At 35.2% G+C, this 27,470-nt stretch overlaps 1 protein-coding gene across 1 annotated transcript in view; it reads left to right on the top strand.

The window, feature by feature from the left end:
- The window catches only part of LOC108540102 (thrombospondin type-1 domain-containing protein 7A-like), a gene marked incomplete at its 3' end in the record, with an annotated part of 292,503 nt that overhangs the window by 108,292 nt on the left and 156,741 nt on the right, over positions 1-27,470 (top strand). The window lies entirely within an intron of this gene.

Here is a 27,470-nt window from a genome sequence, read left to right as displayed (position 1 = left end):
GCCTCCCCCAGCCTCACTGCTGCCTTGCGGATAGATCACCGCAGACTGCTGTGTTAGCAATGAGGGAGGCTCCGTGGGCGTGGGACCCTCCCGGCCAGGTGTGGGATATATTCTCCTGGTGTGCCCGTTTGCTTAAAGCGCAGTATTGGGGTGGGAGTTACCCAATTTTCCAGGTGTTGTGTGTCTCAGTTCCCCTGGCTAGGAAAAGGGATTCCCTTCCCCCTTGCGCTTCCAGGTGAGGCGATGCCTCGCCCTGCTTCAGCTCTCGCTGGTCAGGCTGCAGCAGCTGACCAGCACCGATTGCCTGGCACTCCCTAGTGAGATGACCCCAGTACCTCAGTTGAAAATGCAGAAATCACCGGTCTTCTGTGTCGCTCACGCTGGGAGTTGGAGACTCGTCTTATCAATTATTTTAACATCTTGGGCCCCAAATGAATTTTAAGAAAGATTAGTAAATGAATGTCTACCTTATAATAAGTATTTCTATAGGTGATTTATTTATTAATTTATTCCCCACTGGATCGTTGTTTTGAACTCTTCCTTCTCCTATTATGAGTGTTATCATTTTGTAATTTCAAGCTCTTTGTAGGATAAACGAGATCAAGAAGGGGGGTTGCTGTTGTTAGATAGAATGAAAAATAAAATGGCCTAGAAAAGAACAAGAGAGCAAACAAGAAGAGGAAAGGCATAGAGATATTGGGAAAGGAATGAATGAGAGGTTCAAGAGAGTCGAAAATGAATACCTGGTGTTACTGGCAAGAATCTCAGAGGCCCAACATCGCAAATACGTATGCCCTGCTTGCTTCATTCCTGGTAAAGTAAGAGTATTCTTCTCCGTGCCGGCCTACAGTTTCACTGGAAAGAAAATCCTTATAATGTAAAATAATAACAGCACCAGGGGTGTAAGATTAAATGCAAAAATAATTTGGATGCCTGTGAAGTGAGCCTGAGAACTCTTGCTGCCTGTTCGTTTTGCGTGTATCACATCGCTCTTGTCAGAGCTCCAGCAGCCTTGTCTAGAGCTGTGCCCCAAACCTCTGGTTTTCATTATGAGAGAGACTGGGACAGACCTGAGGAATTATTCTTAGACAACTGAAAGGGTAATCTAGAAAACATGAGACCCACTAGGCATGCGGTATTTATGTTTTATGATTCCCAAGTCAGTGCTATTTTCTTCAGACTGCTGAAGACAATGTAAGTGGGAAACAGTGAATTTCAGCACTACTCATACTCTGCTCAGGATTCATATTCACAGATAAAACAGTCAATGTGAAAAAAATGTCGGCCCGAATTGCATTTTTCCTTTCATTCAGGTATTCCATGGGGGAGTCACAATCCATTTAGAATATCAGCACAATCATTGTCCACCTCAATCAAGTTAATGCAAAAAGGGGAAAGGGAATCATTAGGGTGCAAAATAATCAATTCTGGGCATCTGTCTGCATGCAGACCTCAGGCCAAAACAGATTGAGTACCAAAAAGTGGGCAAAAGGGAAATCCCGGATTTCGTTGTGCAATTTTTTGGTGCTGCTCCTGCTAGCTGACTAATGAACCTTTCATTTTGAATCAGTGTGTTTTATAGCTGCACCTAATCATTGTTTCTGTGACCTAAAATGATGATGTGTGGTAGAAGCTGTAGATGAGGTGAGGCATGATGGATTGTCACTGTCAAATTATTAATAGAAGGGTTCATTTTCTATTAGAAATATAAAGTAAAATATTTTATTCAGAGCTCCCTTTTCAACTCTAGTTCCAGCTGCCAGAATCGACTATATCATTCAGTGCTGCATAACTCTGCCAAAATGTGTAGGATATTTGGCAGTGCATACATCAAACTCCTCTTAAATCTAGCTCTTACGGAAACTATTTTATATCATCTTGTTTCTCTGTAAAGCAAAAGTAAATTCTTTTTAAAATAATGTTAAAATGTGATAAAACTGTTTGATAACACAATGAAAGAACAATTCAAATTAGTGAGCTTTGTTTCTTGTAATATTAATTCATAAGATTCATTTTCCAAGTCATTTTCAATATATTTGTAATAGATGCATATTATAAAATTTAATGTTGCAACAATATTATTACTATCCCAATTTTATAGCTAAAAAAACAGATCCACTGAGAATAAATAATTCCCTTTAGGAGTCCCAGTAAAGAAACATTGAATCTACAATTTGGTTCAGGGAAAGCTAGAGATTTGCACCCACATTTACACAACTGCCTATGTCTAAATCAATACAATGTATACAAGCATCTCTATTTCATGGCCATGTATAAACATGGAAGATACCATTAACATCTTAACATATACCAATAAAAGTCTATTTAAAATACATGACAGTTTATTTTAAAAACTAATTAACCAAATAAAGATCCATCATAAAAGTTGCAAATCAGTTTCTGTTTTTATATGGTCCTATTGACATTTTGCTTTTTCATCTGGGTCTCAGTTAATGGAAAATTATTTTATAGCGTGAGAAAACAGTGAATCTTAGCAGATTCACTACCATTCAAAGCCAACCAAGATAGGTATGTCTTTTATAACTCTAACAGCAAAAAGATTCCAGAAAACTGTTTCTGAAAATGTGTGGTACAGGTCTTTACCATAGGAACTGTGATCAAAGCATAAGCAAGCTCAGTCCCAGTGTAAGTCTCTACTAAAGACATCTCAAATTAGGGTATAAAAGTACATCCCACTTATCCTATTTCATTTCATGTTAAACAAATGGTATCAGGCATCCCTGAGAATTAAAAAGTAGGATTTATTTTAATTAATTGTTTTGATTGTTAAAACTTCAGCATTTTGTTATAAAAGAGCAAAGAAATGCTATTAAAACTCAAATGTAAATGTATATTATTTTTTCAATTAATCTTATTTAGCTGTGTTTGAGTAGGATTTTAAGTTTTACAAACAAATGAAGAGTTACGTGGATTTTCTCTTCTATTTCTCTGCTCTTAATTTTGAGGCATTTCTTAATTTGTTCATTGTCCTTACAATAGGTCTTGCATCAGAGTTATCTTTAAGAAAAAAAATAAAAGAAGAAGAAGAAGAGATGAGGTTGGTTCCCTGGTTTAGTTTGGGAGAAACTCCTCAGTAGCATTTACTTTTGATTACCACACAGCCTCCACAGCAGGCTTCATCCATGACTTTAAGCTGTTACATCTACTTATACATGTTTCTCCTTGAATTTATGCACTGATTTGTGTATTCTGGCATATGTAATGGTGGTCTTCAAATAAAATGGCAATTTTTCTTAAATCTAAAAACAATGTTTCCCATTTTAAAATGTTTTCTTAAGTGTCTGCAATAAATTCAAAACTGTTTTTTTTTTTTTGTCTTCCCAGTATCAAAGTTATCAAAATTTAGATACTTGGATAATACATTATTTAGGTAAAATACATTTTATAGGTATAGGGATAGGTGTGTGTGTATATACACACAGATATTCACATATCTTTTCATTAAATTTTTGCCTAGGTCTTCATCCACAATAACATTCTATATGACTGATTATAAGCAACAAAATCAGTACAGAGGTCTCTGCTGTCAATACTGCAGAGTCAGAACAAAGGGGAATTAGAAGTGTTTAATAAAGGGATATGTTTAACACTGATGCAACATATGCCAAAATGGAGCTACCCTGGCTTGGCTACAGGAAGAGTTTGCACTACATTGAATCCTATACTAGAAATTGATATAGTTTAGCTCCAGAACTATATTCAGTCTAACATTCTGTATCATGTCACATCTCATTAAGTAGCAACTTCATTCTTTTATGTACTTAGGCCAAAAAACATTGATGACATTCTTGACCTCACTCTTACTCTAATATCCCACATATATTCTTTTAACAAATCATATGAGCTCAATTTTTGAAATTTATCCCCAATCCCACAACTAATCACCATCTTCACTCCTATTATTTTTATTTAAGTTCTTGCCTGAGTTGTTGCAATTGCCTTTTAATGGATTTCTTTGATTCCATCCTTACCACTTTCAAGTCTATTCTCAATTCAGCATCTAGAGTGCATGAAATCATCCAGTAGCTTCCCACTTCATTCAGAGTAAGATCAAACGTCCTTCCAATGTCTGTTAATGTCTATATGGTCTGGCCCAGTTACTTACTATCTGAGTTTATTTTCTATCAATCTTCTTGCTCATTCTCCTTCGGCCCTACTGACCTTGTTATGATAGAAATGCACTACTTATGGTTATTTTTCAGAACCTTTGAACTTGCTATTCCCTCTACTGAAATGCTCTTCCCTGATGTAGCTAAGTGGCCAGCCTCCTGATCTCCTAAACATATTTCCGCAAAGGAGAACCAACTGGACATACCTACAAGTAAAATTGCAAAAACAATCAACTAATCAAAAAATAAATAATATCAACATTTTGAATTTGCCAAGTATATCTGCTTGGTTTTCTTAGTACTTATTACTATTTAACATACTGTTTAATTTATTTATGTATCCAGTTTATTTTTTGCCTCCTCTCTTAGAATGCAAATTCTGTGAAGAAAGGGACTTTTTCTTCCCTTCATTCCTATATGACAAATACTGTGAACAGTACATGACACATACTAGGTAGTCAATCAACATTTTCTGAAAGAATAAATTCATTAATTTCAAGAAGATTATTCACAAGGATGGTAAATATAAAGCTTTCATTGGTGCATTTTTTGGCACATAAGCATAAATATATTTAGGATGTTTGGGGAAATGGTAAAATAACAGTTGTATAGATATTAGAAGGGAGTTTTGGCAAATGTAAAAACATTTTAACAACATCTATTTATTCTTCCTGACCAGTACTTTAAATTCAAATTATGTGTTTATCTAAATAACAAATGAAGAATAGCTTCCAGTTATTAAAGTCATGAAAAAGCGCATCTATATGGCTTACATAAATAAGTTAAAAAAGCATGGAGAGAGAAGTATGTTGTTTGGAAATGTAAATTATATAACAAAATTTCTGTATAGTTTGGCAAATTATTTACATTTTCTGAATCAAATTTTCCATATTTTCATGAGGATGTTGAAATAATTACTTTTTAGACACAGTTCATAGAGCTCTGATTAATGTGTATGCAATATATATTTATTCTTATTTAAGGTATATACATATACACAGAGACTATACTAACACTTTATCCACTATTTTGTAAAACAACGCTGGCTGTATTTCTTTTTTTTTTTAAATAGTCATTATACTTTATTGTTTAGAGAATAATTACAGGAAAAAATCTGTATATGTTCAATACAGACACAACATTTTCTCTTTTTTTTTTGGATGTCATTGATTTTTATTTTTTAATTTTTTAAAATTTTTTATTATACTTTAGGTTCTAGGGTACATGTGCACAACGTGTAGGTTTGTTACATATGTATACATGTGCCATGTTGGTGTGCTGCACCCATTAACTCATCATTTACACTAGGTATATCTCCTGATGCTATCCCTCCCTCTCCCCTCCCCAAAATCGGACCTGGCATGTGATGTTCCCCTTCCTGTGTCCAAGTGATCTCATTTTCTTTCTGTTGACCATATTTCTATTGTGCAGGAACTAAGAGTTGAGAAGAAAATTTATGTTATCTGACATCAATCAGTTTATGCTTTGACTATGAAAAGTGTTAGTAAACCTGATAAATGGTATGATGAGGGTATATACTGCCATCGGATTCTGAGGAGGAAGAAAAAAACTGTATGCAAAGGTCAATGAAGGCTTTCTGTAACAAAATTTTATTTAAATGATTGTAATTGTCCTTCATCTTGCCTACTGTCCAGTAAAGTCAATGCACTGAGAACAACAGGTTTTTGCAGCAAATAAAGCATTTAATAATTGCAGAGCCGTTCAGTGGGAAGACAGGAGTAATTACTCAAATCAGCCTCCCCAAGAGCTTAGAGACTAGGGTTTTTACAAATAATTTGTTGGGCAGGAGACTAGGGAATGGATGCTGCTGATCAGTTGTGGATAAAATCACAGTTGTGTGGAAAGTGGTCCTCATGTGCTAAGTCAGCCTCTGGATGGGGGCCACAAGACCAGTCGAGTCATGAGTCATGGGTTCCAGCAGAGTCAGTTGATTGCCAGAATGCAAAAGTCTAAGAAACATCTCAAAAGACCAATTTTACCTTCTACAATACTAATGTTATCCATAGGAGCAATTGGAGAAGTAACAAATCTTGTGACATCTGGTACAGTAAATGATTACAGAAAAGCAAACTGCACCTACATGTTAGTAGTATTCACCCCTTTCCTGTAATCCTAATCTTGTGGACTTTCATTAGTCTTACAAAGGGGACTTCAGTTCCTGAGCAAGGAGGGGCTTAATTTTAGAGAGGGACCATTTTCGTTCTTGCTTTAAAGTTAAACTATAAACTAAATTCCTCCTATGGTTAGCTAGGCCTATGCCCAGGTATTAGCAACGACAGCCAGCCTGTGAGGCTAGAAACAACATGCAGTCAGCCATGCTAGAGTCCTCTTGTTATAATTTTGCAAAGGTGGTTTCACAATGAGTGAAAAGTTGAGTAGAAGCTAACCAGGCCAAGAGGGTGAGAAAGTTTTGAAGCAAGGGAAAGAGCATATTAAAGGAATTGGAAGAGGTGCATAAAATATAATAAGAGTTCAGTATATATGCAACATAGCAAGAGGAAGACTCCAAATGAAGTTGAAGAGATATAGGTGGGGCTGGATTTTGGAAGGCGTGGAATAGTATATGAATTTTAGATCTTACCTAAAATCATTGGGAAACCATTGCAGTGTTGAAAATACAAATGTAAAAATCAGTTTTCCAGTTTAGAAATATCACTATGGCAACAAAGAGAGGCAAGGATGAATGAATTAGAGGGCAGAAATACTAGGCGTAAGAAGGAATTAGCAACTCCTATCAGTAGTAATCCAGATGAGAGGCATCAGTGGCTGCTTTGCGGTAGTGTATTAATCTGTTCTCGCATTGCTATAAAGAACTACCTGAGACTAGGTAACTTATAAAGAAAAGAGGTTTTATTGACTCACAGTTCCATAGGCTGTACAGGAAACGTGGTTGGGGAGGCCTCAGGAAACTTACAATCATGGCAGAAGGCAAAGGGGAAGCAGGCATGTTTTACATGGCTGGAGAAGGAGGAAAGAGACAAAAAGTGGAGATGACTTTTAAACAGCTAGATTTCATGAGAACTCTCTCACTATCATGAGATTAGCAATATGCTCCCATGGTGAAAATATGCTCCCATGATCCAATCACGTTCCACCAGCTGCCTCCTCCAACATTGGGGATTACAATTTGACATGAAATTTGGGTGGAGACACAAATTCAAACCATATCAGGTAGTGTAGTGGGAATTCAGGGCCATGACCCAATTCAGGATTCCTTGGGACTAGATTATTAGGATAAAGTAAGTTTAATTTTGTACTTGGTGATTATAAGTAGAAAGTGGAGTTTTCTAACAGTTTCATATATTAATCAGATCAAATTAGAGATTAAATCAGAAACCTGAGAGTCATATGTGTAATTCATAAACAAATGCACGGTAATCAAAGGCACAAGATTATATGAAATCACTCAAGCGGAGAGTATGCAGAACAAAAATAGAAGAGGACCAAATAGAGCCTTAAAGAATACCATCAGTTAAGGGGTGAGCAGAGTAGAAGGAGCCAGCAAAGGGTAGCGAGAAGGAGCAGTCTAAGTGGTAAGAGTCAAAACTATGAGAATCTGAAACACAAGGGAAAACAGTGTTTACAGGAGAGACAGTTGTCAAGATGTCTAACATTGCTGAACATTCAAGCAAATAAGGTCTGAGAAGGATCCACTTTGCTTATTAATGTAGATCTCTATAGTAACCATGGTGCAAGTAGTTTCAGGAGAGTGATGGAGGTAAGAACCAGTTGACGGCAGGTTCTTTATAGATAGAGGAAAAAGAAAATGAAAAAAGCAACTTTGGAAAAGTTAAACTGCAAGGAATCTCTTAGCACAAAACTGAAACACAACATGCGATTAGGGAGAGTATTGCTTGTTTTGTTTTGCTTCATTAAGAGGAGAGAATCTTGAGTATATTTAAAGTCTAATAGAAAACAGCCAGTGGAAAGAGATTAAGCATGAGGTAATGGTGATCATCAATAAATTCATATTCCTGAGAAAACACGGATGGAATCCAAAATGTTGGCTGGGAGGTCATTCTCATGTGGAAGGTACATTGTAGAAAGTAGGTTTGACAATGAAAAGTTGAGAGATTCCCATCTGATGTGTCCTATTTACTTTTTGTGTTGTGAGATGAAGCTAGATACTGAGGATAAAGTTCAGGAGGTGGAACGATTTGTGGAAACGGTTTGACAGTTTTCTGGTAGAGAATGGCTGTGTGAGCTGAGTAAGAAGACAAAATAGGATTTCTAGGGGCAGTGGTGAAAGATCTATTGACATTCAAAATGTATTTATATCGTAGCCCCTGTCAATATGTTGGAATGTGTTCTTAAACGGCACTAAGCCATGCTTAGTTGGAGTCATGCCATGCAGGTATGACAAAAGGATGGCTGAGCAAGGAATTTTAGTTCTGAGATAAACCAATACTTATCTTTATGAGCATGAAATCTAATCTCATTCAGGACAGATAAGAAGACAGAGTTATAGTTAAGGAGAAAGTAGAAGGGTTCATTCTTTCATTCAATAGATATTTATTGAGCAACTATTTTTTTTTTTAGGTTTATGTATAGGGTTCAGGGCTATTGTAGTAGACTTAACAGACATGGCCTCTTCCCCATTGATCTATAAGTCCCTGTTAATATGGAAGAACTAGTGCACTGGAAATCACTAAGTGAGATTTCTAGAAGAATAGAGTTTTGAAGTTAAAGATTTTATTACGTGAGATATGGAGTAGACCTGGTTTGTGGCCACAGTTCTAATGACTGGAGTGGAGTTGAGGAGGACAAAAATAACCCATTGAGGGGATCACTGGGCATGATGTAGAAGCAAAAGGACTGAGTGATCCACGTGTTGCATGTGAACATGGAAGTACCTTAGATAATGACAGGACATCAGTGAAAAAATTATGTAAGTTTTGCAAATTGTCAATTAATGAGAGTGAGTATAATTATGAAATTGAAAAACTAATGATCACAAGCAAAGACCAAATATAATGAGCCTCAAAGGAGTTTATGAAAGTGAGTAGAAAACTAATGACCTAGAGACAAAGTAGAAAATTTATCAGAACAATGAAGGATGACATCTCCAGATACTGAGGCTCATTTAATATAGGAGAAAAAAGTCACTTGAGAGAACTCCAAGAGGGTAGGGTGGGAGGAAACAGAGACCATCTGAGAGAGTCTAGTTTTAGTCTAGGTAGGAAGATGGAAAGAACCCAGAGAAGAGAATAAAGAAGTAGAGAAATTTGCTAATCTATGTTTTAAATAGGTAATCAAAAGGCTTACCTTTTCTGGGGGATGAAAGATGAGAGACACTGGGCCTTTTGTGAACTTAAGAAAAACACACATGAGCATATACACACACGTACACACACACATAAAAGATATGGCTTATACAGAAAATACATAGTCCAGCTCTTCTTTTTTCAATGGCAAGTATAAAATTCCTCAATTTGTATACAGTAATAAATCTTTCTGATGCTTTTTTAATGTCCTTTTTTTTTTATAATTGTCCCTATTTCAACAGTATCCATAGTATGTTTAAAACATGTTGGTACAGAAAAAAATTGTAATAAAATTCAAAGTTCTGCATGCCCAAACTTTTTGTCTTATTTGTACAAAATCACGACCAAATGTGCCACTAGGATATATGGTTTTGTTTTTTAAAAACATGTTTTAGAGCTCTATAAGTTCCACTGTAAAGGGACTGTGGATTATGTAATTATTTCTTATCAATTAATATTTGATCAGTTTCTTATCCTAAATAAATTGTGCTTAGTAGAGGAATTCTATATCAGGACCTATAGATTAAAGCAATTTAGGCAGAGATTGATGATTTAAAGGAAAAGAATGTAGATAATTATGACAATTGTACACTGTCTAATGGTAGACACTAGCTTGAATACACTACCTGCTAGTTCCATGGAATGCAACTTTTAAATGATTTGCAAAAACTGTAGAAAGTACCAGTATTCAAGCTGAAAACATTTTAATAGGGCAATAATGTGGCCTGTGACACATCTGATAATATTTTATCAGATTTAACACAAGAAATGAAATAACCATAGATCAAATTTTATGTATATGTATCAATGTAGACAGGCAATTTGGATGGGGGAACAAAATTTAAATGTACACAAATTTGTTTAGAGCTTCCCTTTATTTAAAAAAATGCCCTCAGATCGCATATAAAGTGTGCTTATACAAACAAGAGATTTTTAGTTCTTTCATAAATTTTGCATTTGCTGTGCTACATATCAAATAAAGTTAACATGCTCTCAAGAGAGGATGCAGCATGCTCTCTACAAACTGGTGTTTAGAGTCTGGTCCAGAGAAGCTACATTTCCTCTTATGCAAATTACTTCCATAATGATTGCAGATATATTTGTGATAACCTTTGACTATGCATAGAGAATAGTTTTGAGAAGGGTCATTCTCTTGAATTTCAGGGGATGAAATTTTGGATTTTGGAAATTGCAGACTAAGCAAAGATCCTAGAATGGAGTATCTAGAAGGTACTCTGAAAGCCCTTTATAAAAAATATCATAGAAACCATATTCCCATGAGATGTATCTGGGATCATTGACATGAACGTGTTCGTTAAAGACATGGAAGTTTAGAGCAGGGAAAGGACCAAAAAATAATACTTCATATCTACTTCTTAGTTTTGGAACCAAATAAGAGACAAGAATCAAACAGGTAGGGGTAGAAGCAATTATTTTGTGGATGAAGGGGAGTGCAGGCACAATGGGCTCCCTCATACTTTGCTGTGGAATTAGACAGATACATTCTCCTAGTAGTGGATAGACGTCTCCACAGAGATAGGCCAGATGTCTCAGGACAAATCAGAATCCTCCATCTTGCTGAAAGGTCAGTTCCAACAAAGAAAAAGAAAAAGGGGCATTTCAGTCATTGTACTGTTCCTTGTCTTAAATTTACTCCTTTCCCCATGGAAAGCAGAAAATGGAGGGTGGTAGGAGTGGTGAGGAGGGGTAGGAATGCACTTATAATGGAAGTCCCACCATGTAGAAACAGAAGAATAGAGAAACAAAATGTGCTGTAACAGGAGCACATGTGTGTTTTTCTCAAGAAGAGTAAAAGCAAAGATGGCTTAAGGGAGAATCCCAGTGCATGTAGTTATTCAAAGGATGGGCTAGAGTCTAGCCTCTGCAAGGAAGCCTTCTTTCACACACCGACCTCTGCTTGAGACTATCACCTTTATTGCTTTCATAGGGTTCCTGCAGTCAGACCTTTGAAAGAGTCAAGTGTGGATCTCAGTACATCAAGTCAATTAGCACTATACTTGCAGATGATCAGTGTTTAATAAATGTTAGCTTTCTCTCTTGTCACATTTCTATGAAAAATAATTAGCAAATGGAACTCGTGGGAAAGTGAGCTGTTTTCAGAAGGAAGAGATTTGAAGAGTTTATGATAGGAATAATAGAATGTAAGGTGAGAAAGGTGGTTCTATTTCATAAAGGGTATTCATTACCACTTAGGATATTTTTGTGCTTTTGTTTTCTGGGTTCTGTGTTTATGTAATTGTCTTACGTTTGTATTATATACCCTTTTTCTGTTTTTCTTAGTAGTAGTAGTAGTAGTAGTAGTAGTAGTAGTAGTAGTAGTAGTAGTATAAAAGCAATGTAATAAGATTTTTTTCTTCAGAAAGACAAATAGGACAACCATATACATCAGGTGGATTGGAGTAAGGAGGAAATAGAGGAATAGGAACCAGTTTGGAGAGTGCCATAGGCAAGCAGTGATGATATGAGATGAATGGCAATAAGAATTGAATAATATGAGGCATATAAAGAGTTAAAAAAATACCTACTGAATTGCCTATTGGATTCTCTGAGTATTGCACTGAAGAATTTGTGAGAACAGTTTTCCAGGGTCAGAGCTGAGTTCCAAGTTACCAAAGCTCAGAATGGAGAAGCTGGAAAAATGAAGTAGGCAAGCAGGAATCTGTGGAACATGGATGTCTGCAAGGACCACAGGGCAGGGTTACACAGGATGCCCTTGACATTCTGTGTGTTCCCATCATCATCCCTGAATCCCTACTTTATAATTTCCTGTTTACCTATTAATTTCTACTTCATTATTATCATCTGCTATGTGCTCACCAGAGATATGAATTAGGCATGGCACTTGGGGACTAGAACAGTCACAGGGGCATTCAAGATGGATGAGAGAATTGGAGGAAGAATCTTCCAGGCAGAAGGAATGTCATGTGTAAATCCTGGTGTGTGGAAGCATGTGACATATTGTAAGACAGCAAGAATTTTAGGAAAGTAATTGGAAAACGCAGGAGGTATGGCTAGAGAGAAAGGTAAGTAGTATTGATGTTAGCTTAGTGTGCTAATTAAGAGGTCTGTCAGGAGTGTTCCTCTCTGCTCTCTCACTGACATCGTTATCGAGTCCTGATGGGTTCTCCTCTTTCTAGAATCTTAGTATTTCAACTTAGATCACTCTAAGGTATATGGGTTTCTCCAAGATTTTTATTTCCTGCCTTAATGAAAATGTTGCTGTCTTTCTATGGTTGCAGAACAAAGAGAAATTTGATTTGCCTTTTTTTATTTACAAACTGACTTTCACGTAATAAAGCGTCCATCATTTACTATTTTTCATCCCTCTGGAAAGTTCAGGGATGAGGAGTAAGGTGGTGAAATAGACCCTTGTGGTTCTTTATGGTCAGTGAAATAAGGATGGGGTCTGGGCTTCTGCAGAAATATTAAATCCAAATATCTCTAATTCAAATAACACTGTAGCTTAGGTAACCAGCAAAAGTTAGACATTTTTTGAACAAAAATAGAATTCTATTTTAAACAAGAGACTGTATAAAATATATAATTCTCAAACCAAAATTCTATTGCTTTGAGAGACAGAAAGAAGGAAAGAAAAAGTCTTAACAGCAGGTTGTGTGCATATGAGTTATGTTTCATATGCATCTATTTCTAACTAGTTTAAACGCTGTTAGCAGTTAATTAAGTTGAGTAAAACCATTTAGAAAGAGAGTCATTAAAATTATTTTTAAGCATTCTTCATTTTTTTCCTCCACATTTTAGAATTGCTATTGTACTATTTAATTCACAAATACTAAGGTTTGGAGTATCCTTGTAGAATAGTCTTCCATATATAAACTTGGAATCTTCATTTCTAAGGAGATCTTTGAATCTTCATTTCCTCACAAATGAAACTTCATTGTAATGTAATAATGTGTTTCTCAGCTTTCAGAGGAATACAATATGATTTATCTGCATGGAATTTAATTGGTAAAACTTCAGTATAATTATCCACTTCTTTCATACCTAGTTGTTCTTTTTGATTGTTTGTTTCTTGAACAATGAGTATGTTCAATTCCTGATCCACCTTTAACTGACCTGGAAAAGTTGTTATTCAACACAAATAACCCTTCGCTATAAAGAAGGAGAGAACCATGGAAGCCACTTGGCCAAATATGTACAGCCCAGTGTGAGAGAAAATAAATATGTGTTTTCCTGTGCCTCCTTTTTTATTTGATTATTCCTGGATTTACTTAGCTAACCTTGATAAGCTTCTTCCAGTGGCTACACTGAATAATATATTGTGGTTTGCAGTCTTGGAATTTCTTAAATTTGGTAGAGAAGAGCCAAATGCGAAGAGAAACATCAATAGAATAAGGAGAAAGAGTATTTTGTGTATGCTGTGTTTTCTGGAAAATTTAGTCAAATGCTTCTATTAACTGAAAATATTCCCATAGTTTGACTTTAATTTTGGAAAACTGCTTTTTTTCCTGTGGTACTTTTTAATTAAGAAGATGCTTTCTGTTTCCTTAAGAAAACAAGGTATAGGATGAGATAGGTATAGGATGAGAAAGCTGGCTAATTCTAACACTACTAGCTGTGTTCCAATAGATGAAGAGTCAGAATCATTTGTTCACTTATGAAATCATGCATTATTTTACACCAACTCAATCAAAATATTGTTACAAGAGCTCCTGAGAAATGTCTCAATAGCTCAATCTATACAAAATGGAAAGTAAAAATATATCTCTCATAGGGTTAATGTGAAGATTAATTGACAAAATACATATGATTCATTATAACTGTTGCCTGGCACAGAGCACACACTTTAAAATTTAAAACACAGAGCATAAAATTTAAAAATACACATCTCATAGGGTTAATGTGAGGACTAATTGATAAAATACATATAATTCACTATGAATATTGCCTGGCACGGAGCACATACTTTTAAACATTTTTATAGTAAAATAAAATTATTATACTATTATTTTATTAACACATTTAGAGGTTTAAATACTGCAAGATTATTATATCACTTACTACAAGTGCCTTGAAAACATCCTTTTCCTGCAAACATTTTTTGACTCTGACCTTCATTAAGAAATACTTAAAATTGTGACCCAATGTACAGACACATATTTAATTTAAATTTTCAACAAATAAAAGCATTATTATATATGACACACTCTGACTTTTTTCCTTTCTTTACCTTTCTGTTCTAATCCATTTGCTGTATTTTTTAAAGAACTGTCTTTGGTTCACTTATTGGTTATTATTACCAATTGAAAAAAGACTGTATTACCAGTATCCTATTTAATAAAATATGAGTCATTTTAAGACTTCAGCACTCACTGATAGGAATTGCAGTTTAAGTGACAAGAGAACATTTAGCTTCCGTGTACCTGTTTATTTACAGAAGTTTACTAGAAGACTGAGACATATTGGGCTCTATAATCCAACTGTCATGACCATCTGAGCTCTTTAATAAAGACTGAGGTCTACTTCTTTCCTTAATCCTAAACAAAAGTTAGGATTCCACGGGAATCAGATACATATAAAATTGCTTCCTGATATATGCAATAAAGTTCAGACATTTACTCTGAATAGGACATTTCCTTGTATTCTGTATATACCTACTTATGCCTCCATGAGTAATCTGCTGACAGGGCAAGATGACAGTAAATTCAGTTATCATTCTCAGAGCATGAGTGAGCAGGGAGTCTTATCTATGACAGAGAGATTAGGAGTTTTTTTTTTTNATCCTATTTAATAAAATATGAGTCATTTTAAGACTTCAGCACTCACTGATAGGAATTGCAGTTTAAGTGACAAGAGAACATTTAGCTTCCGTGTACCTGTTTATTTACAGAAGTTTACTAGAAGACTGAGACATATTGGGCTCTATAATCCAACTGTCATGACCATCTGAGCTCTTTAATAAAGACTGAGGTCTACTTCTTTCCTTAATCCTAAACAAAAGTTAGGATTCCACGGGAATCAGATACATATAAAATTGCTTCCTGATATATGCAATAAAGTTCAGACATTTACTCTGAATAGGACATTTCCTTGTATTCTGTATATACCTACTTATGCCTCCATGAGTAATCTGCTGACAGGGCAAGATGACAGTAAATTCAGTTATCATTCTCAGGGCATGAGTGAGCAGGGGTCTTTTTTATTAAAAGGGGAATAGGGGTTTTTTTTTTTTTTTTTTTCAGAATGGGGGGGCGGGGTGTCTTTCTTTAGCAGAGAGATTAGGAGTTTTTTTTTTTTTTTTTTTTTTTTTTTTTTTTTGACTGATAGTAACCACTGTAACATAGCATAGCCTAACCAAGCTAAGAAAACCACTGGGAGAAGAAAAGATCATAAACATAAAACTTGTAAAGTGAAATTAGCTTTTATTTGTCTTTTTAACCTATTTATTCATTACTTCTAGTCCTTATCTTTTTTTGAGGAATGGGAGGGAAACACAAAATGCCACAGAAGTTGAGCTTCACATCTCTTTATCTGGCTGCTAACTGGTTCAGCAGCAACGTGCTATGCAGAACTGTGCTAATTAATGAGCCATGGCTTTGGAGCTATAGATCAAGGCATCCTGTGTTTTGAAGAGTTAAGAAAATTATCTGTCCACTCAATCACTCTTTACATATGCATGGTCACATGAAGATGAAAAATTGATCAGAGTCATGTAGAGATGTGATGCCATAGAAGTTAAAAAGATGGAGAAATTTGATGCTTATTCCTAGGCTTAGAATGTTTAATTGGAAGACACGTAAGTTCACCTAGGATCTAGAATATTTTCTGCTCTGGGAATGAATTATACCCTTTTATTTGACTTTCATTTTAAGAAAACTTGTCAGAAAATTGATGATTTCTACATGGAGAACAGAACAGTTTCATTACTAAAATAATATACAGTAAGCCACATATGTAATTTTCAACTGTTACTTGACAGTGAGATTTGATGTTAGGATTAAGTAGAAAACAATTCTAAGTAAAGAAATGTAGAATCTAAGGTTGAGGCAACAAATCTGAGATTCTGTTCACATCAAGTTCATTTGGGTCAAGCATACCCAAGATGGTCAATAGCTGGCCTCAGGAGAAATGAAACTTATTACTGATATTATTGATATTTGGGGGAAAATATTTAAAGTCTAGTGCTGAGGTTAGTGATAGTGTTTGTCCTACATCAAAATGTCGACCTTTTCCAGAAGTAAATGTTTTCGGTAAAGGTTAGGTGACTTCTGTATAATCTATAAACTCCAAAGCAAAATGGCATTTTCTGTGATAAGAGAGGAAAAGTTACATGTTCCTTTCCCTGCCATATGATTACATATTTATTCCTTCAAGCCTAAACTCAAACCAATGATGAATAATCTCACCTATAGTACTTGACTGTGGAATGTAACCTTAGTGTTTAATACACAGGGGCAGCCCATCACCTAGAAAATAGGGTATAGTCAGTTGACCTGTAATTTTTCATGATGCTGTCATCATTCTCTTTGGGTAAATTTATGGTTTGTACTAGCCCAAGTAATCAGTTGGAGGGTAACCTGGAAATACATATGATAGACAGAAGTCTAGTTTTTTCCTATTCATATTTGCATCGTCTCTTGCATGAGGGCTTCTTTTGAACATTTCTTTTCACGTGATGACTTCTTAGCTGGGAGGAAGGTTTCAGCTGAGTGTTTTTGTTTCATACCCCCTAGAGGACTATATAAATAGGCTGTTTCTGGTGACAAAATAAAGAAATTCAAATAGGAGAAATCCAAATTAAATAAGTGATCATGTAAAACATGCTTGTGAGGCTTTTATTTATATGGATGCAAAGATGGTAAGTACCAGTTCTTATCTCAACTGGGACATTTACAGACTGACTGACCTTTGACCATACTTCTCTTGTGCAGCTTGGTTATCCGTAGATGAAACAGAAGTACAACTGAAGTGTGTGTTGTCTATGAAGTTACATACTTCTGCCAATTCTCACTGGGAAGTAACCAGTTGAATTTTTTCCCCTAGAGAAAACATTGCCATGCTTAGTACCTATGCTATGTCAAACATCATCTCATGTAATCCCCATAGCAATTTTATCTGGTAGCTAATAAGAATGCCAGTTTCCTGATGAGGAAATTGAGGATGTTAAAAACATAAAATTATAAGTGTGGATTTATACATAAAGGAAAATAAATGTAGGAATAGAGAGATAAATTTAATTCATCAGCAGATCAATATCAGATTCAGGTTAAAACAGCATTTCAGAAACTTCACTTGGGGGATAGAAATGCCCTGTTAACTTGGGGGCATTGACACAACAAGTAATCAACAAAGCCTAGATTTTAACCTGGGCCGGTGTGATTCCAAGACAGGACATTTCCTGATCTCCAACAAGCTCCTTCATTCATATTACATGGAATATATAATAAAGGACAAAACCTATGTCTTGAAATGACTGTGGCACAAAATTATCAAAAGTTCCTTGCCTGTGTGTTTAACTAAATGTATAAAGCACATTTTCATTTCTGATTAATTTATATTACTTCAGCTTTCCCAGTACTTTTTAGTGGTCTTTGGAAAATAAAAAAAGACACTATCAGGAATATCCCTAAGCTATATCTACAAAGGAAATAATATGCATTTTCCTTCTTTGCTCACTCAAAACTATTTAATACACACATTATTTAATAGATGCATGTTAAAATCATTTAATGCATATATTTTGTTGGCTCTCTTCAAACCTTTTATTGTATGTATTATTTTATCAAATAAGGTAGCAAATATAATTATCATTTGAAAAGCAAACAATTAGATCCTAGAACTTACTCAAATTCAACTCTATATTATCTACTTCTTCCATTTTTGATGTAAGCTGCTGATGATCTAAAGTACATAATAGTCTGTAAATAGGGGTTTGTAACAAACAGAATGTTAAACATTCAAAAATTTTTTTGGTTTCTTGGATAAAATAATAAAGCACTTCTCTTCCTCAGAGCATTTTGCAAACCTTGATCAATCATGCTTTCCTGAGAAGTAGGTCAGCATGCAGAATCCCTCTGCGTTAGAACTCAAGAAGTGCTTGTTAATTCTGCATGCAAGAATCCAGCAGGGGATATCTACCCTGGCTTTTATGGCTACTCTCAAATAATTCTGGCCTCTACTTCCTTGGGACTTTCAGGTTACAAATTTTGCAGCATGTTTTTGCAAAGGAGGATTTATATTATCTCTTGCTACGTTTTATTTCTGAGACTTAGCTTTGATGAGTGCATTGAACAAAATCAGAGTTATTGCGAGTCTAACTCAGGTTCCCCAAAGGGTCTGAAAGAAATGTGAGTTACAGGAAGTACATGTGTTTGAAATTAGAGAAGTCACCGAGCAATAGCTCTAATTTTCTTTTCTTTTCTTTTCTTTTATTCTTGTAAAGTGTGTTTAATTTATCCTTGATGCACTGATTCTCAATGTTTTTTCCCTGGCCCACAAGCACCAGTACCATTTAAGAACTTGTTAAAAAATGCAGATTCTTAGGCCTCACCATATACTTACTGAAACCACTGCTTTGATGCAAAAAACAGAGCCCTCATTTTTTTAAAATAGCATTTATTCTATCATTTGCATTTCCAATAACATCAGATTGTAAAATCAGTATTAAAAGTCACAAGATTCTTGAGATAATGACATTAAAGAAGTAGATAGTAGCCATATATTGAATCCACCTTTTGAGAGTTAGCAGTCAGCAAGCCTGCCTACATGAAGTTATGTGCAAGCCGGAATGCTTGTTTGCATTGATCCCATTTGGAAGCCACAGTACTTTCTGCTTTTATAAATGGAAAGATAGCAGGCTTTAACTAGCAGGAAATTCCACATTTCTTGACAAACAAACTTGCTGTATTCTCTATGGCTTCCTAGTCATGATTTACCTTCTAAATATAAGTATTTATTTTTCTGTTGATAAAGAAACCATTTTCTCTGATTTTCAAGCACTGGCTTCCTCTAGATGTTTCATATGCCAAATTCAAAGTTAAGTTAAACGACTACATATATGTCTGTTAAGGCCTTATTGTATTTTTTAAAATAATATATCAGGTACTGACTGAAATATAAAACAAAAGAGACAGCAGTTGGAGATGGATAGAGAAGGGACTCCTGGTTCCTTCCATTATCTCTATGAGTTATGGCCACAGAAGCAAAACTGATTCATAAGTGATTCAATTCACCATAACTCATTTACCAGGCCAAATTATGAGACTGGTAAGTCAGAAAGCATAGCAGCCCTAACACTCCGGTGGTGTGTAAATCATGCCAGTAGATTTTTATTATCTCAGGCTGATCTGAGTATAGTAGGGTATTTCTGGTATAAATTCATGTGCTTAAGAGAATTAGTCATTTAAGGGATATACATTGGGTACCTACTAGTTAGAAGGCACTAGGGGGAATATCAAGATAAATGTTGTATTGAATGTATACAGCATGAGCAGAGAGCTCACAACAAAGCCAGACCCTAAATATTCAGAAAAAATTGTTAAACTCGATAGCCTTATCTTGTTCATAGCTTAGTTCAGATTATACTAATGATTTCCAGAAGAGCAGGACTATATTTTATTCATTTCCATTTTTCAGCTTCCCTTGTGTCATGTTTCAAAATAAATTAAGGTTATTCAATGTCTCCCCTTTTCTAAGTTTTCCTTATAATTATTTTCTAAACCACTTCTGTGGCATTGACCATATATTGCTTAAATGTGTATTATATTTCCTATGTTGATATGCCTTATTTGCCCATATACAATGTCTAAATATTTGGTAGTCACATTAAATTTTAATCTTTACACCTAAATTCTTTAAGGACTTAATGTTGGTCTATAATAACTATTTGATAATAATTATGAAAATAGCCTATTAGAATTTGCATATTGGTTCATAATACAAGAAATGAGACCTAGCAGAGCATTGTCAGCTGAATGGTCCAAAACTTTTGAATTAAGAGAAGGCAGACATCCTTGAGCTAGAATGAGTGGAGAAAATGTAACGTCACAGCAATTCAGAGCTAGGGTGGAATTTAAAGATAATCTACTCAAAAACTTCCATGTTACAGCAGAGAAAACCTAATTCCTGAAAGATTAAGTGATTTATTTTCAAGGTCGTACAGTTTTATGTTGACTCGTACTTTGTTCTCTCAAGTTGCTAATTTTCTATTGATTTTATTAGAAGTTCTTTGTGCAGAGATGTTGTTCTTTTGGCAAATATGTTAAAAAGCAAGCAACAAATATTTATGGCTTCTACTCACAGATGGTTATTTTGTTTTACAAACATATGGAAACTTTCTTAAACCTATGAAAAACATGAACAAAATCCATTTATATTTTTTAAAAACTAATTATATTTTAAAGTACCTATAATTATAAAGTTGTACTGATTTATAAGAAGTATTTCTACAGGAATTAAAGGAATAATTATAAAAGTTTAACATTATTAAAATATAAACTTTATCTCTACATTTTATCTGCAATACATAAAATATTTGCTTAGCTAACTTTAACTCTAGGCTTTAAGCTGGGAATTTTGAAGATTAATAAGACATGACTAGGGAGAGAAGCCAGGATACTCTTCAGGTTAGAGAAATTGAGTGAAAAAGACTATAAAGGGAGAAAATTGCAAGGAATATTTGGTTTGACACATTAGTGTTCCTCAGCTGACTTGTTGGCATATTTTGTAAGGTTTAAGAAGTGGACAGCAAAGAGATAAGAGATGCATATTCAAACTTTTGACAGTGTGTTAACTGCCCCCTCCCCCCCAAAAAAGTAGGAAAGATAGAGATCCTTGAATAAAATTGTTGTTTGTGTAAGCTTCTTTCACTTTCCAGTGTTATTTTGGCTCAAGCCAAATGAATTTCAAAGGAATATCAAATAAGTGTTGAAGGATGCAGATATGGAAACCAGAGTGTACTGCGTACTGCTGAAGGCTTTAGAAGAGATTCCTTTGGGTCTTGAAGCTGCTGGTTTGGATGTGCATTTTATATTAATTAAAAATAAAAATAAGTTTTCTCCCCTGTCTGGGGAGGATCTTAGTCTCTCTGATGATTTTGCCTGCCAGGCACACACATCCGAGGTTTTGCAGAGATTATAATGATAGAATGTATTGATTTTAGCTAACAAATGGCAAAACAAAAGTCAGTTGGGGCTCCGCTTAACAATAAATGTCCAGGGTTTTCCATGATTCCTAAACCCAACAGAGTTATATATACAGGTTCAGTAAGCAACCAACACACTTGGCATACTAGGCAGGATGCCGTGGTAAACAGAAGCTCTGTAAAAAATTAATAGCTCCATAACTGAGAGGCAGCAATCAAACCAGAAGGGCAAAAATCTCTTGCAAAGACAAATACTGTGATTACCTTCCCACTGTGACTGCTGTGATTTACAGCTACTTGGGATTAAATTTAAAGGAAAGCAATGGAAGGAATGAGAGATATTACTGGTATTATGGCTAAAGAAGAGAATTCAGAGGCCTACTTAAAAGTGGTGGCTTTGCACTCGGGGACAGAAAAGAATATCTCATTTTCTAAGTTCAATATGACCCCTTAGTTTAATGGTTAAATCATTTTGGAAACTCACTCCTTTTTGTATTTAAGACAGTTGAATGTTTTGTGGAAAAAGTTTTCTCTAGACTGCTCCTTAGTTTACCTCTTCAGTTCATGTTTTAAAAGAAAGAAGGAAAATTACATCAATGATAATACAAATAACAAACTGAAAAACCCTGAATCAGAGCTGAGTGGATTGTTTGGTATCCGCGGAGTTCAGATAATGACAAGATGACTAATGACCCATTTGCCGATAAGTCATTCATTCTTTAGACTCTGATAAATATACTTCAATGATTTTCTGTTAAGCATGGGCTTAACCTTTGAAAGTGATTAGAACACGTTTCTTCTGTTTTCTATTAGTTCAATTGGTTTGTGGATATACCATGATTTAAGAAGCAAATGTGTTCTTGCTAAAGGGCTGATAATTTCTTAAAAAAAAAAAAAAAAATAGCACCTTGTTAAAATGTTTAGTCTATTTTAAAAACCTAAGTAGAGGCAAATTATATAAAGAGTAATCTAGACTAACAGATTATAAGTATAGGTGTTACTAGAGACCAGAAACACACATGTCTTACCTTAATAGACTAGCCTTGTGAACAAAAGTGGATTGTGTAGCTGTCAAACCATAAATGGTATTTTTGAACATGAATACTTATTTTTCTCTACTTTCTGAGTTTCTTAAGACTCATTGTGTGTTTTTGTCACTTGCAAATTCAATGTGTATTTCCTTGGAATAGTCATTTGCATGTGAATGAAAATAGTACTTAGTGTTATAAATGTGTAGTGTACACTCACAGACAAGACCACAGCACTTGGATTGACATGGGACAATACACATGTGGCTGTAGCTGTATCAATAAGACATATGTGTACAAACTACAAAGTGGTGCCTTTGTAGCAGCACATATTAATGTAAATATGATGTCTGACATTACAACATTGAGATATTATCTGCATGGAATAGCAAACTTTCTTGAATGAATTTTCAAATGTAAAATTATTGTGATTCTGAAGCATTTTATAAGAACCAGATAAATGTGGCTTCCAGTATATTAGCAAAAGTATAATCCAAATCATTTGTGTAGCATAGAGACTATAATAGAAATGCTATTATTGATAATTATATGAATTTATTATCATTGTAACATATTAGATGCTCACTGATTTTATTCAAACAACCTATATTAAGGGCTAACTGGAAGCCTTCTTTGTGATAGGTGTTGAGATACTGAATAACATCAATATTGGAACAATGTGGAAAATAGAATTTTTGAAACATGAGAGATTTTGGCAATCTCTAATACACCTATGAGCTAATTTACAAACATTGATTTGCAATGGGTCGTGATACTCTAAAAACATTTTTCCCTGCTGAAGAATCATTTGCCCACTAAACTGAGTTAGGTGAGGTATAGGTAAAATATAGTACAAACTATATTGTAACACCTAAAAACTGCTCTTTGGTAAAAATAATCCTACATCCCTCCACCTCCAACTTGAGAACGTATCTTCCCGTCCTTTTGTGCGGCAGGTACGAAATGAGGTATAGGCTGCTTGGCTCACAGAAAGGAGAATGAAGAGCAAATAGAAGACACAGCGAAATATAATTCCCAGAATCACTCTGACACCCAATGAAAGTGGCTATCACTGAGTCAACTTCCAGAAGTAGAAGATGCAACTAGGCCTTGCTTGTTTAAATGGGAGAATGCATTTATATTAAATTATTACAATTTATAATAGGCATGTTTTGAGTTTTCTGTCTTATATTTCCTACCTAGGTAATGTACACATGCTTTTAAGTTATTTAACTGTTTCTGGGACTCTCTTTAAGTAAATACAATTATAATGAGACTTTTAAATTAAATTTAGTGCATTATATCTGTAGGTTTAAAGATTAAATTCCTGATATTTGAAACGATATTCTCAAATTGTTAGTTTAACAATGACAGATACTTTCAAATTATATGCCATAATAGAACAGCACTTTTATTCGTCCTCTCTATGTATAACTATGCAGCCATAAAAAAGGATGAGTTTGCGTCCTTTGTAGGGACATGGATGGAGCTGGAAACCATCATTCTTAGCAAACTATCACAAGAAGAGAAAACCCAACACCGCATGTTCTCACTCATAGGTGGGGACTGAACAATGAGATCACTTGGGCTCGGGAAGGGGAACATCACACACTGGGGCCTATCATGGGGAGGGGGGAGGGGAGAGGGATTGCATTGGGGAGTTATACATGATATAAATGATGAATTGATGGGTGCTGACTAGTTGATGGGTGCAGCACACCAACATGGTACAAGTATACATATGTAACAAACCTGCACGTTATGCACATGTACCCTAGAACTTAAAGTATAATAAAAAAATGAAAAAAAAAAAAAGAAATCAATGACTTTCTAATATCAGTCATAGTATTTGGATTATATATTTTTAAAAGGCACTTAGTTCTGATGTGTCAACTAATGATTATCACTTCAAATATGGTGCAGCCAATAAAAATGGATTAGGTGAAGCAACCACTGATGGTACACTTTTTCTTTGGAGACCTAATTTAAATGATGTGTGTTAAATTATTTGATTTTTTATGGTGCCACATATGATTCTCAAACCACCACAAAACTTGGCATATTATGCCCTAAAATGTCTCAGAAGCTATAGAGGAATAGTTTCTTAACTTTTTCTTTGTCACAATCTATAAATAGACTGTAAGCTATGAGTAGTTTTGGGGGAGAAGCAGCAAATCTATACATTCACATGGAATTCATGGACCCCAGGTTAGCCTCAGGTTACAAACTTCACTCTAGTGAATGAGATGAATAAGATCAATAGAAATATTCTCAAAAGGTCCCTTGATAAAAATGCTCCTTTATGAAGCCCTTCTTTAGCTACTGCCTAGCACTGAACACTATTCACACTGAGACTCCGAAGAGTCTCTGGCTCTTTCCTGCTTCTTCTCCTTGCCCACCAGAGGAATTCAATAGGAGAGATATTGTTTTAAGACAGTATTCCACCTGTTTCCCTTTTCCCCACAGGGTTATGTCACTTAAATTATATCTTGTACATGACTCAGGAAGAAAACATTGTAATTCCATCAACAGTAAGAAATATTTAAGTATATATACCAAAGTATGTTATTATCTATTATGTTTTACTAGTATTTTAATTCTTTTCCATCTCCCTATTCACTATGAAAATGCTGATGATTTTGGATTTCAGGCAGCCTTGTAAAATTAGGAGTAATGGTGTACCACGGTTCATTGCTTGTAGTTTTGCTTTAAAGTTTCATTGAAAGTTCAAATAACTTGTTGTAGATAGAAACTATCTTTTTCCCACTTGCGTTAAAGAGCTCTAATGAGAACTTTCAATGCTTTGTTCCTCTCAGATACTTACTCTGTGTATAGCATTAGTATAAAGATTGGTGTATGCTTCAAAGATACCACTAATTAAGTGATAATCTAATTTATTCTGAAACCTGTTTTGTTTTCAACTCAGGTCTGTGTCTGTTGCCAGTTATACCCCAATTAATTCCAGCTTCAGTGTGAGAAATTCTTTTTCCTTCTTCACTGTACAAGATAGAGGGGATGTCTTTAACTGAAGCTTCTCTGATCTTCTAGCTTTGCTCCTCTTTCAAAAATGATAAGCTATATGAAGCATGTTAATTTGCTCAGTGAATTTCAATAGGTTCTATTGTCCATCCAAGTCTATTTGATCAGGGCATTAGAAATATATAATGGGTTTATGTTAAATCAAAAGGATAGAGAAGGTCAAAGTATAGTCAGACACCACATTGTACATTTTAATTTTAATATTGTCTCAGCAAAAATGTATTAAATGCCAACTACATTAAGATATTGTGCCAGGCATTACACTACAATATAGCATTAGGTTTTGTAAAAGTTTAAGAAATGCAAATATCGTAAGATAAAGACAAATATTAATTCCAGAAGAAGAGCAATTTCTGAATTGTGATTAATGAGAGAGGAAATACAATGACAAAGCTATGACATTGGATCTACATTGACTGAAGTTTTAATTCTGATGCTGCCACTTAATGGGTACAGAACTCTGAAATAAAATCTCTGATCCTCAGATTCCAAAACTGCAAAGCAGAAATGATAAATAACAGGCACAGTTTGTGTGTGTATATTCATTTGAGGCCGTTTCTGATACTTTGCAGGTGTGCTCCTATGTCTGGTATTAGGCAAATTAAGACAGTTCGGGAAAAAAATGTTTTCTAGCCTCTTCAACACCAGAGTTTGAACACTGCCAGGAAGTCTGAATGGTTGTGTGCAGCAACACATGTGCTGGCTCACTCGGGAAGGCTGAAACTGAAGCAAGAGCCCTTTAGAGAACTTGATCTTGCCTAGAGAAAATGACTAGTTGAGTGCATATTTTCCCAAAGAAGAGCTGCTTAGCTTTGAGCGTGTTGCCTCAGAGAGTTGTTTACAAGAGTTTCTTCTTCAGAGAGTTTCCAGAAGACTGAGCGAAGACATGATTATAAGTTTCTGTCTTAAAAAGCTAAAAGAATTATACTAAGCTAGCCTAGCACAAGAAGCAGGAAGAAGTCTGAGGAAGTGATGTCAACAACCATAATATTACTACTAATAATCATAGCTAATATCTCTTGAGTACTTAGCAGGAGTCAGGTAGTGTTCTAACTACTTTACATACAACACTTTGATTCTCACCAAGATTGGTACTCATATTATCCTCATTTACAGATGAAAGAACTGACACACAAATAATTATTTAATTTGCTCAGGTAGAATTCCAAAATGACTCCTCAAGATTCCCAGCTCTCATTCAACCAAACAGTAATGTAGCTGCTGCTGTGAGTGGATTTTTGTAGAAACAATTAAAATTTCTGTTCAGCTGACTTAAGATCTGAAGATTATCCAGGTCAGCCTGCCCAAAAACATCATATGAGCTCTTTAAAGCAAGAAACCTTTCTCAGAATGGTGGCAGAAAAGGATGTCAGAAATTTAAACCATGAGAAGGATTTGAGGTGCCACTCCTGGCTTGACATGGAAGAAATCACTGGAAACGACCAGAGAGTTACCCCTTACTAACAAACAGCAAAAATACAGAAACCACAGTCATGCTACAACAAGGACCTTGATGCTGTCAACAGTCTGACTGAGCTTGGTCGTGGATTTTTCCCCAGACCCTTCAGACAACTACTCGATCCAACCAATGCTTTGATTTCAACCCTATGACACCCTGAGCAGAGAACCCAGCCACATCATACCAGACTTCTGGTTTTAGAAGTATGAACTAATAAATGGGTGCTGTTTTAACCCTTTTTGTGGTGATTTGTTAAACAGCAATAGAAAACTAAATATAGTCATAAACTTACTGAGTGCACATGCTCCTAACTGCTAAGCTCTATGGAAGTAGAAGATAGGCTAAAACACTGGGAACAGACTTCACACCCACAAAATTCACTGGGACTGTGGTCAGAGTTGAGTGTAC

This window comes from Rhinopithecus bieti, unplaced genomic scaffold (genome assembly GCF_001698545.2).
Source record: "Rhinopithecus bieti isolate Rb0 unplaced genomic scaffold, ASM169854v2 scaffold_16834, whole genome shotgun sequence".
In the NCBI taxonomy this organism is placed as follows: Eukaryota; Metazoa; Chordata; class Mammalia; order Primates; family Cercopithecidae; genus Rhinopithecus; species Rhinopithecus bieti.
This window is presented reverse-complemented; position numbering and strand designations above follow the sequence as displayed.